This window comes from Dipodomys spectabilis, unplaced genomic scaffold, assembly GCF_019054845.1.
Source record: "Dipodomys spectabilis isolate Male_0828 unplaced genomic scaffold, ASM1905484v1 ptg000152l, whole genome shotgun sequence".
NCBI classification, from domain to species: domain Eukaryota; kingdom Metazoa; phylum Chordata; class Mammalia; order Rodentia; family Heteromyidae; genus Dipodomys; species Dipodomys spectabilis.
The window spans coordinates 4,560,115-4,573,113 of NW_024870829.1; the positions used below are offsets into that span (position 1 = coordinate 4,560,115).

Here is a 12,999-nt window from a genome sequence, read left to right on the forward strand (position 1 = left end):
AAAAGTTATAGGTTTCCATAGAATTAAACTGTTTTCGCTTTTAATATGAGAAAGTATTATGTTCTTTTTTCAAAATATTGGTAAGTATATTGTGAAAATATTGTCTAGTCAGATAGCATTCAAGTTGATGGTCCTCTGATTAAAAAGGGATAATTACTTCAAATTAGATGCCAAACAATATTGATTTTTTAAAAGTTACTACATAAAGAATAATATTTACTATACCAATACAGTTTAATTTTATTTCATGCAGCTTATTTTTAAAATTTAATTTTATTGTCAAAGTGATGTACAGTGGGGTTACAGCAATTTTAAAGTAGTGAATACATAACTTTCCAAACTTGTTACTCCATCCCTTTTTCTTCAGTTATCCTTCACCCCAATACCCCTCACAAGTTGTAATGTACATTTCCAACATATTGTCTTGTGAGTATTACTATTGCATTGGTTTGCCTTTGTCCTTTGTCTCACCATTTTGTTGTTCCTCTTCCCTTCCCTCATTAAGGTAAATATATACACAATACACAGGCTACCAAAATCAAATACAGCAGGGAATAAAGCATAGGGGAAAAAACCAAAAGAAAATAGAAATCACATAGTACATTAAAAACAACAACCACAAATAATACTCTCTGTTTCCATATCTTGGAGTTCATTTTGCTTAGAATCAGATTATAAGGTTATATATATGCATAACATAGCCACTGGAAAATAATAGTTTCATGGACACTATATCATGAAAACAACATGTTAACTTTTTTTGATGGTAAAGGAGGAGTTAGGATTGGTGAATTCGTGGTTCTAATAAAGGAATTTCAAAAGAGTTTTAAAATTATAACAGGTAAATTTTAATTTGTTCAAACTTTTTAACAACTTAGCTATTATGAAAATTTAAAATTGCCTGGGAAAATAGGCTTTCATGCAAAGTAATTCATGGAGACTTAGCTGACAGGGAGCAATGTGGATGAAGATGGCTCATTTTCACACTAAAAAAACAAACCTCAGAAACCTTGCTATAAATCCTGTAGGTTCCCTTGAGAATTGTCCTTACCCAGGAAATCTACTCTTACTGTGTGAAACAAGGTTGTAGTGGAATTTAAATTCAAACTTCTTTAAAAAAAAAAAAAAAGACATCAAAATTGGTGACTTGACTTTAATTACCAAACAGTAATTCTCTGAAAAAGATAATTTGGGTCAAAATATTTAGGGAGAAAGTGCCCTCAACAATGAAAGAAGGTATTGGGTTTACACTTTTCTATTTGTAATACTTTCCACAATGCCTTTGCACATGAAGCCCTGAACCACAGAAGAAAATCTGATTGGATACTTGAAACCAATGATTTCACATTTCTTAGTAGCTCACAAAATATAATATCCTTATTAACATGAGATAGAGAAGACTTTTCTTATTACATAAGCCAAAAAGTTTTGGGATCAGAAAAGAATTGAGCAAATTGAAAAGGCAAGAAAACGCGTACTTAGAAGCCCTAGCTAAGCATATTGGCTTCAGCAGTGGAGGGAGGCCAAACTACTTGATATACATTGTCTTAATATTTTTGCTACCTAAAGTGATTTTACAGAGCCTATTTAGATCACTACAATGCAGAACAGATTGAATGAAGACATGAAAATAAATTCCACATCCAATAAAAAGAGTTGTAAAAGGAAAACCATGAAGATTTAGTGTGGGTCCGATCTTGTTGAGTCAGCTAGAGTAGCAGTTGAAGCACACTTTTTGCTCATAGAGACATGATCCACAGGCATGTCTGCCTAGCTTGCCATCCATGAGCTGTCCATACTCCGTACATTCCCTCGGGGGACCAATCTGTGCCTGTCACCAAGCAGTGCTCATCACAAGTGCCTTACAGCAACTCTCTGCTAAGTAATTGGCTGGGAAGGACTCAGGAGGTTGGGAAAGCTGGGGCTTTAAAATCACCCCCTTGTGCAGAAATAAACGAGACCTGCTTAAGCCTGTTCTCCCAACGTGTGTTGTTGTGTGCTTCATTCACACTTACCTCCTGCCAGAGACTAGCCCTACAAGTGGTGCCTAACGACAGGCTCGATTGCTTTTGGCAGATAGATGGTCTAGGGTCTAGTGCATGGTTAGTGCCTCTATGGGTAACCTTCCCCCGCAGCAGGAGAGCCTCAATCACGAGCACTTGTTGCCCTGTTCTGGAGTAGGCAGATGAAAGTATCACAAAAGGAAGCTAGTTTAATATGGGAAATACTGAGTGAATTGTGTCCCTGGATTGACACCGGGGACATTTGGGATCCAGACAGGTGGACCCACGTCCTTCAGGCAGCTCATAAAAAGGAAGTCCATGAAGGCGCTGAGCTGCCCCTAACCTTTTACCCCATCATAGTAGGTATTCAAGCCTGTCTATCAGGGAAAGAAGAAGGGGAAACTCTGCAGGCATTTAACACCTCGCTGCAAGAAGAAACAACAAAAGGACAATGGCGAAGCTGCTCAAACACTCCCATCTTCTTGTGATACAGCAAACAATTCCAGCAAGAACACAGATAACCAACAACTTCCACTATCAAGTGACACAGGGGGCTGGCCAGCTATGCTTGTAAAACCGCCTCCCCCACACTATCAGTCCCAGGAAGCCTGCCCAATCACTTCTTTTTGCTGTTTAGGCCAGCCTGGGAACTCCCCTCAGAAAACTTTGTATCCTTGGGCAGAGATATCCAACTTTGCCCAGGAACAAAAACCCATTGTTCCCCATGTAATACAACAGTTGTTCATGGGCCCCACAACTATCGTGGCAACGACAGCCAAGCCTATAAATGAACCCCAGTTCATATTCCCGGTAAACGTCCACCGAACCTCTGTATGACCTAACCAATGGTACCCCCATGACCCAAAAGTACTTGACAAATACTGGGCCGCTGTCAGGGAAGATGGGTTACAGTCCCTGAACGCTCAACAGATGCTTGAATCCCTTAGCATTGATCTTAACTGCCCCATGATTGGAAGAGTTTAATGAACACAGCATTATCTTCAGGGTCTTCCTTTTATGGAAGGCTGCTTTTTCTGATGAATGTGAACAACAAAGCACCCAAAATATCACTACCAGAGGGCAGGATGCCACCATGGGGGACCCTGATTGTTTAAAAGGTGAGGCAGCTTATGCGTCTCCTGCCGCACAAACAGTAGCACCTCCACAGTACTTTGACCAAGTACGCCTCTGTGCGTTGAGGGTTGTCTCCTCAGTCCCTCCTAAAGAAGGGGACAAACAACTAAAACCCCTCATACAATGTCCCAATGATCTTTTCACTGACTTCGTTGCCTTTGTTCAAGAAGCATTGGCCTGGAAAGTATCCCATGCTGGAGCCTGAGATGTGCTAATCAAGAGCCTAATATGGGAAGGGGCTACACAGGAATGCAGAAAAGCCATTGCCCCTGAACGAAATATGGAGATCACTGATTGCATCCTATCCACCAAAGATTTGGGGTCATCAACTCATGCTGAGTATCATTGCACCTCCTTTAGCCTCTATGACTGCCAGTGCTCACGCGCCCCCTAATGGCAGAATGGGAAATCGACCTTGTTGGGGATGTGGCAGAACTGGTCATTTTTATAAAGGATTGCCCATCACTCTGGGGCTCACCCAAAAGAAAACAACCTCCTTCTGTATGTCCTAAATGCAAAAAGGGTTTTCATTGGACCTCTGAATGCTGCTCTACGACTCAGCCTTTCAACTAAATAAGCGGCAGTCCTCAGCCCCAACCACAATAGGACAAAGGCAACAGCCACCACCTCAAGTGTTATGGAGTACCTACCCAAAAAGGAAAAGCTAGAATGAAACTTAAAATCAATGGAACAGAATTTAAGGGCATCATTGATATAGGAGCTGACTGTACAGTCCTTAGAAAAGATGAAGTAGAAGGGTTGGGATGGAACCTAATTCCTGGCGCCTGCATACAAGGTGTCGGTGGAAAAACAGATTCCCTCCATGTCCAATGGCCTGTAAGACGGGAAAACTGTGGTGGGGCCACCAGGGCTTTTAAACCTCTTGTTGCCCCTGGCCTTCCATACAATCTTTGAGGAAGAGATGTCCTCACTAATATGGGTACTCTGATAACAACAGATGATACGGCTTTTTATGAAGACATCATAACCGATCGAGCCGTTAATAACCCACACTACCCCCAATTCTAATGGCCACTGTTGCATGACCAGAGCCAATTCCACTCCAATGGGACACCACCAAATCCATTTGGGTTGAATAGTGGCCTATTTCCTCTGAAAAGCTCCCTCATCTCCAGGTTCTAGTGGAGGAGCAACTAAAAAAGGGACACATAGAACCTAGCATCAGTCCCCACAATTCCCCACTTTTATTATCAAAAAAAGGGCTCAAGGAAAGTGGAGATTTCTCCACGATCTACGTTCCATAGTCATATACAAAAGATAGGAACGCTTCAACCCGGACTCCACACACTTCTGCAATACCCAAAGACTGGCACATTGCCATTATTGACATCAAGGACTGCTTTTTTCCACCCCCCTATACCCCAAAGATAAAGAATATTTTGCCTTCTCAGTATGTGAACCTAATTGTCAACTACGTACTCACCGATATCTATGGAAAGTTCTCCCTAAAGGTATGAAAAATAGCCTTACTATATGTCAGATGTATATTGCCCATGCTATTAGGACTTTGCTTTCCAAGTACTTTTGTGTCCATTACATGGATGACTTTTTAATAGCACATAAAGATGCTACAACCATGCAAATCTGTTTAACAGAACTCAAGGAGAACTTTACAGTGCTGGGCCTTAATATTGCCCCGGAAAAAATTCAACTCAAAGCCCCTTATGCCTATCTTGGATACCATTTAAATCAAACAATTATCCCAAATGGGCCTCATATTGTCATTAAATCCCAATATACTTTAACTGAATTACAACAATTATGTGGACATATCAACTGGGCATGTGATTTTATGCGTCACCTCACCCAACAACTCCAATTGTTATTTCAATTGCTTCAAGGACCCTCTGACCCAACTTCCCTTCATATACTTTCACCTGATGCTCAACAAGTTTCACAACAAGTCGCTGATTGATTATGTTCAACACCCTTGGTGTTTTTAGATACCACCCAAAAAATCAACCTAATTATATTAAATAATAATGGCCTAATGGTGGCGCTGATGCAAACCCATGGTTTTGTTACAATAATTAGCATATCCATTACCATGCTATGCAATCTGGCCATCAAAGGTGCGGAATGATGCCGTCAAACTTATGGCTGATTCCCTGACCATCTTACATGGCCCATTACAAAAACAATCTTTGATTTCCTAACAATCGAAGAGGCATTAGCTTTACAAGTCATCCACTACTATTTTAACATTGATAATCATATGCCCAAAAACCTCATTTTAAAAGTTACCCAAGAACTCCCACTTTCATGGAAATGTTGTACTCGTCCCAATGGGCAACCTATACATCAAGCCATTGTACTTTTTACAGATGTTAACAAAACTGTTTATGGATTTTACAATGCCAATACTAAAAAATACATGCTTCAAAAACATTCCGTCTGTTTAAGCTGCTGAATTACTGGCCATTTTGCTCGCCCTCACATCTTTTCCCAAAGAACCTCTTAATATATTTTCTGATAGTTTATATACTGTACAAACTGTTGCCATTCTTCCTGGAGCTTTATTACAAGATGATGTAGCAAAAATAATGTGTAAACTACAAAATGTATTAGACAATCGTGTCCAACCCTGGTACATTCAACACATTAGATCTCATACTAACCTCCCCAGACCCCTAGCTGCTGGTAATGAAGCCATTGATCGTGCTGTCACACCAACTGTACTACTCACAAATATGTGCATAGACCAGGCCCGAACGTTAGATGATCGTTTTCATTTATTGGCAGCTACTATCAAACAGTTATTTCCTGATTTAACACACCAACAATGCAAGCACATGATTCGGTCCTGCTCCTCTTGTGCACCTCTTTTACCCTTAGGATCACTTCAACCCATGGGAACAAATCCATGAGGCCTTAGACCCAATAGAACATGGCAAATGGACATAACCCATATCCCCCAATTCGGTAAACAAAAATACATCTCTGAATGCATAGATATATTCTCAGGCTTTATAACTGCTTTAGCCTTAACAGTTAAAAAAAGGCACGCTGTTAAGTCACTTCTACATGCCATTACAATTATGGGAGTTCCTTGGACCCTTAAAACAGACAATGGCCCTGCTTACACCTCCAAACATTTTTGTGAATTTTGTACCTTTTGGAACATTACACCCCAGACAGGTATTCCATATAACCCACAAGAGCAAGCCATTGTTGAACACAGTCATAAAGAAATCAAGACCATTCTTTTAAAAGAAAAGGGGGAACTGGAGGGGCTAGGGCTTAAAAATCCCCAAACACAATTAAATTATTGCCTTATAGTAAAAAACTTTTTAACATTCACACCCACCACATGTGGGACCCCCACCTCCCTGTACTGGGGACTCATGAAACACCTACTCTGGTCCCTTTGGATAGATGGAGGGACCCCATCACAAGAAAATGGGAGGGCCCTGCTCCCTTAATGGCACAAGGGACAGGATTTGCTTGTATCTTTCCAGACACGAGTGATAAACCTGTTTGGATCCCAGCTGGAGTTGTCTGACCAACCGTCACCACCTAAGCACAAGATGCGTCAGCTATGCTTGAACAGTGTGAGGAGGAGGAGACACAAACCTCGAGCTAGAGCCCATGCCAACACTTGGGGAGACCTAAAGATATTGGTCGAACAAGCCCAGGTTATGGCCCCAGACCCTGACCCGGGGCATGGTACTCTATTCCTCCTATTGTGTGCCATTATTACAGCCAATTCTCAATCTGCTGCAGGGCAGGGTAAGATAACTTTAGTGCCCAGCCCCCAAATCTTAATGATCTCAAATGCTTTCTTCCAATGGCAGGGTTGGCCTTCCTTTCTCAGCAGACGCCTTATGGCATCAAAAAACAAACCTTACTTTTAGATGGAAGGGAGCCATCTGTTTTTGTTTTTCAAACGAGATGATAAAGCAATTTGATGGCTGTACCATCCCCCTCGCAACAGTAACGCATGGGATGGAATGGTGGAACTACACAGGACCCTACCCCATTTGTCCCACTGGAAAAAAATTGTAATCAGGCTACTGACATACATTTTCATATGCAGTTGTGCCCACGCAGGGAGTTTGATAGCTTTGGCACTATTTGCACTCCTCTTGAGGAATTAGTGATTAGCCTTTGTGCCAATTCCTGGCAAGGGAAAGTGTTTGGGGAGCTCGCGTTGTCCCTCTACCCGGCTATATACAACCAATCTGAAAAAGATCCCAAACCTCAAAATCTAAATGAGTTTTTTGACTCTTCAGGAGGATGATTGGGAGACCTAGGAGCCACCATGCCAATCGTTTGCTCATCACATTCCTGCCTCGATTTGTCCCCTTTCCTATTGGCCAATACTCGTCGCTGTAACCAATATGGATACGACCAGGTGTCAGGAATGGTAGTGGTTAGAGCCCCATTCTTTTTTTTGTCTAGGAGACAACTCTTCCACTACTTGCACTCTCAGCAATCACTGGCAACCCAAGGACTCATAGCCTTTTGCAGGTTTGGTACGTGTTCCCCCATTTATTGTTCTGGCTACTAATGACTCTCAGTTTTCCCAGGTTCAATTAATTCGCCCATGCACTAAAAGAGCAGTAGGATTGATCATTGCAATCGGGTCCGAAATCATCGCTACAGTGGCTTCATCTACCAGTGCTGCTATATTGCTGTCCCAAAGCGTGTCCACTGTGCAACAGATAAACCAGCTCATCCCTCAACTGTCATCCATAGAATTACAGCATTTACAAGTTGCCAATCATCTTAAGGGAGGCCTCCTTGTGCTCCAACAACAAATAGACTTGCTCCAAGAACAGATTACGTTTCTTCGATTACAACAAGGAGGACTATATAATGCAATGACTACTTCGGTCTGTCAGCTTTCCACTCCTGCACCCAATGTCACTGAACTTAGTAACTACATCAAAGGTCCTTGGTCCCTTAAGTACTTAAACTTCACCCCAAACCTGCTGCATGATGTTACCCGCCTAAACCAAACCACCATACAGCTTATTCCCACTGCCTCCTTTTTAGAAGAGTGCTTAAAAAGTTACAACAATCGTTTTTGCCATTCTCTCTGGTCATCTGGGGAGGCCTTGTACTTTTGGGCTTTCTCTCCTAGGAATTATTAAATGCTTGCACTCCCGGCAAAAACCCCTCCAACGACGGGTCACCATAATGACGGTCCTTTTAAAAGAAAAGGGGAAATTTGTGGGTAGAGCCGGTCATATCTGGTTGAGTCAGCTAGAGTAGCTGTTGAAGCACACCTCCTGCTAATAGAGATGTGACCCACAGTCATGTCCGCCTAGCTTGCCATCCATGAGCTATCCAAGATCCCTACATGCCCCAAGGGGACCAAACAGTGCCTGTCACCAAGCAGTGCCCATCATCAACTCCCTGCTAAGTAATTGGCTGGGAAGGACTCCGGAGGTTGGGAAAGCTGGGGCTATAAAATCCCAACCCTTGTGCAGAAATAAACCAGACATGCTTAAGTCTGTTCTCCCAACATGTGTTCCTTGTGTGCGTCGTTCATGATTACCTCATGCTGGAGATCTAGCCCTACAATGTAGCAATGGGGGAGGCCCTTATAGTCCTTCACCTTCACTAGGCTTGAAGCCAAGAATCTGTGATAAGTGGGAAATCAGACAAGAGCTAAGAGGAGGACAGAGAAATAAGACATAGGAGCATTGTCCTTTTGTAACAGATACTGTCATCCAAGGTATGGGTGATTATACTCTATTCTTCTCCATACAACTTTTTGAGTAAATGCAAGACGGATAGAAAAATAATCTATTGAAATAATTTTGCAAAGAATAACTTCAATATTCCTGATATGGTATCTAAGGAGAATCTTAAGAGAGAAGATAAAAGTGGAGTATTCTTCTGTTTCCTCTAAGCATATTGTTAGCAAAATATATCTTTGAGGTTAGAAGTGATTGAACCAAAAATTGGTGGAGTACTGATTTTTGAGGGCAATTTAGACACAAGAAGACTTTCAAGGTAAAAGAAAAAAAAAGTATAGCTAAATATTTGTGATCACAGCTTTTTGGACTGGTATTTTGGAGACAAAGTTTTACATTAGAGATTGTCCTCATTAACATTGATGCTGGGTTTCCGTGGCACAGAAATGCAAGTGGAAAGTTTAATGGACTCGCTTGGCTAAGTAAACAACATGATAGAATAAATGGAATATAATATTTACTGAATTATTTTGAACAATTACTTTGCCAGAACAAAGAAGGAAATATATAATGCAAATCACTTGACATAAACTTATGAATGAAAGTAGTCAATAGAAATGAGAGAAAACAGAGAGGACTGTTTCCTCTCCGTTGGAGTAATGGGTTCTTGATCTTGTTTCTTCCATTCTATCTTTACAAGCTATCAAGTGTGGCTCAGGATTGGAGTATACAGTTCAGACCAAGAGAACATGCAGAAGAAAATATTTGCAGCAGATATAGGTGATTTATAACCTAAGACAATCTATTTAAATCTGTTAAAAATTCTCCTCCACCCCAAACTGCCCACTTTAAACAACTTTGTATGCTTTTCACAAGATTGTCCTTCATTAACTATTTAAAATTTTGAGAAGTCATCATCATACTCTATAGAGATTGCTGTTTGGTTGTGCTTTTTGTGTGTTTGTGTTTTTTGTTGTATTTTTTCACTGAATTACAAAAGGTTGTGCTAGTGTGTTTCAATTAAGTATGACCATCTAATTGTCCAATGTTCCTGGATCAGAGTCACTCCTTCTATCCTTCTCAACCAACCCCTTCTACAAGATTTATTTCCGATTTACCACTTCCTTTCTCACATGTGTACATTGAGTATTCTAGCTGTACTTGACCCTTGTGCCATTTTTCATTCATTCTATGTCTTTACAATTATTCCTCTCTGGTTTCAACTTCCTGATAGTCATTCTGTTAAACTGTCGGCTCCTACTTTGAAAGGTTTATATACATTCCATAGAGTTTCAATTCTGCATATACTTAAACTGATGTCAGCTTATATTTCCATAATTCATTCATCTGAAGTAACAATTTGCAAGCCTGGAGACATGAAGCACCTAGACCTGATTTTATTCCCCTCCATTTGGAAGATTAATCTGTAGTCAACAAGAAAGTTTAAAAATGGCTGAGAATGTATTCCTATGGCTTTGTAAAGTGGTTTGTGATTATTTTATTTTACATGGGATAATATTTTCTACTACCTATGAGTTTTGGAAAAAGAAGAAAACTAAAATTTACTACTGTAGAGGAATATGATAGAGAAAGAAGACAGATTTTATGTTTGTCAAATCTCTGATGAGTACCCATATTCAAGACTTAAAGTCATATTTCTTACTATGTTAGACAGATAAGGAAAACATAAAACACCATATGATAGGGCAACTATTCATGACTTTTTAAAAAGTATTTTTTATGTGATGAAATTTACTTTATTAGCGAATGTTTTGGTTTGAAATATGGGAGGCTGATCTATTTAACAAATTTTCGAAAGCACCTACTGAAAAACACAAATGGTGAGGGGTCCTATTTCTACACTTTAATGAATGGTTGAACCTGTTTGGCATTAGTGCTGGGTAAATAAATCAACTCTATTTTAACTTGCTCCCTACACTTGAAAAACTAGTAACGTCACTAAATATCATCTACTTGTAAAGTGTTATTTTGGCAAATGTGATTTTAAAAAGTTTATTTGAAAAGGAATATACTTTCAGGAGATTAAATGTAGGTTATCATTGGTTTGAGAATGACAACCTTTTTACACTACAGAACCAAGTTTGTCTGAAGTACTAGTGTTTTGAAGCAATAAGGTTCTTCTCAATCAATGTTTTTTCTGAATTATATTTGAACTGTATGACAAATATTCCTAGCATTGGTAGATCAATTATGGATCTATCTTTCCAGGAACTATTTTTTGGCCTGATGATGCTGGACTGAAATCATTCATTAATCATTAGAAGAGGGGTATTACAAATCATTTTGTGACATTTGTGGTCTTGTTCACTCCTATGGGATGGTCATCTGAAAATAGAAAGTTTGAATTACTGTACTTTCACATTTTGTGATTTCATATGGCATTTGAAGTTGCCTTGCATTTCCCAAGTGCTTACTGCTAATTCCTGCATTTCAAGGAATTGGGCCCCTGAAATATAGGAAATGAGAAATTAAGATGGGTCTTCAATTACTTTCTGTTGGTATGTTGCATGGGCCTCGGTGAGATCTCTTGCCCTAGTTATTTGATGATGCAGGTAACTGGGACCTGGGATCCTAGGACCCGTGGATCCTGTGGAAGAATAATACCTTTTAGACATCATATCAGCAAAATTCGAGTATAATCAGTAGGAATGCTTCAGAAATATGGAGAAAAACAGTTTGGGACCAGCGAGTTAAAACAATAAACAGAGCAGCAGAGTAAAATCCCTTATAGATTAAAGAAAACAACATTGTTTTTTTTTACCATGTGAATTCAGAAACCAAGAACAATTAGAAGGTATCACATGTTTATACTGAAAACGTTGCATTGATACTTTTTATATTCTAATATATATTCTAATCCTGATTATTTATATTCCAATCTATTTATTGTAATAAATATCAATTAATTTGTCAAATTATAAATTAATTCCAGTAAGATTCACTGTGTGAAATATAAAATCAGCACATAAATATAAAATATATAAGTATATATAATATAAGAAAATGCTTTGCATTGTTCTGTTGTGGTTAAGGTAACAAAGGCAACTGTTTTAAAATATTATTCCATTACCTCTACCTCAGTGTTTGGTAGAATTAAACTTAGAGCTTTACCATTCGGAGATGTACATCCTAGAGGCAAGAGGAAACACTGTGATTAAAACATTACCAATTTAAGGCCTAATAACAAGGAGAAACATATGGACTTCTCCTGGAGCCTCCTGAGTAGATAGGATTACAGGCGAGAGCCATCAGCGCCTGGCTTAGTCTGAACAGTTCTGTCTGAACTGTTCATCACTTTATGATCCTTTGTAACTAAGATTAGTTTTGCTCCAATAAGACAATCTATGCTGTCAGGGTAAGATATTCTGGTAGGTCTGTTCTTACATGGAGCAAGGGTAAAGGGTCAGGCAGACATTTGTGCCAGTAAGACCTCATTTGGGAAATTTTAAGCTGCAGAAGTTTAGAAGTAGCTCTTAAGCAAGGCTTACTTTGAATCCATTAGCTCCACAAAGCTAAATCAGTTAAAAAATAAGTACTTGAAAATCCATCACCTTTGGACCTAGCTATGAAGGCTTCAAAGTATGATCAAATTTCAAATGAAAAAGACTTAAAATAGTTATTGACAAAAAATTGCAAATGTGAGCAATTGAACAAACAATATAAGTTTTTTCCACCATACACAGAATTTTGCAGAAATAAGATGAATAGCAAATTTGGGAACAATAGGTTTCCTTGTTGCAAATAGGCAACCAAGGATATATGCCTATCTTAAGTTTGCATCATTAACTACGTAAATTTACAAGATACTACATGCTTCAGCAGCATGTCTACCTGAATTACAATACAGAGATTAACATGGCTTTTGCACAAGGATGATATGAAAATTTGTGAAGTATTCCATATTTTTCATTCTTCAGATGCAAGAAATGAAAAACAGTTATGAAAAAGTTGATTACAAATATACAAGTGTAATAATACATATAATTCATAGAAATAAAAGTTAGTTTGACATGAGTGTATTCAATCTTCACCTTTTTAGAAAGGCCTTTATATAGCATAACCTTTATAAAACTTTTGAAATAAGATAACATTGTCATTTTATCCCAAAGAAATAAAATTCTATAAGGACCTAAGAATTAAAGGAATCTTAAACTGTTCCTATATGGAATGCAATC

The 12,999-nt window shown here is 39.1% G+C and overlaps 1 pseudogene; it reads left to right on the plus strand.

Moving 5' to 3' along the window:
- The first annotated feature begins 12,634 nt into the window (after positions 1–12,634).
- LOC122118461 lies at positions 12,635–12,731 on the plus strand (annotated as a pseudogene).
- Positions 12,732–12,999: the final 268 nt, after the last annotated feature.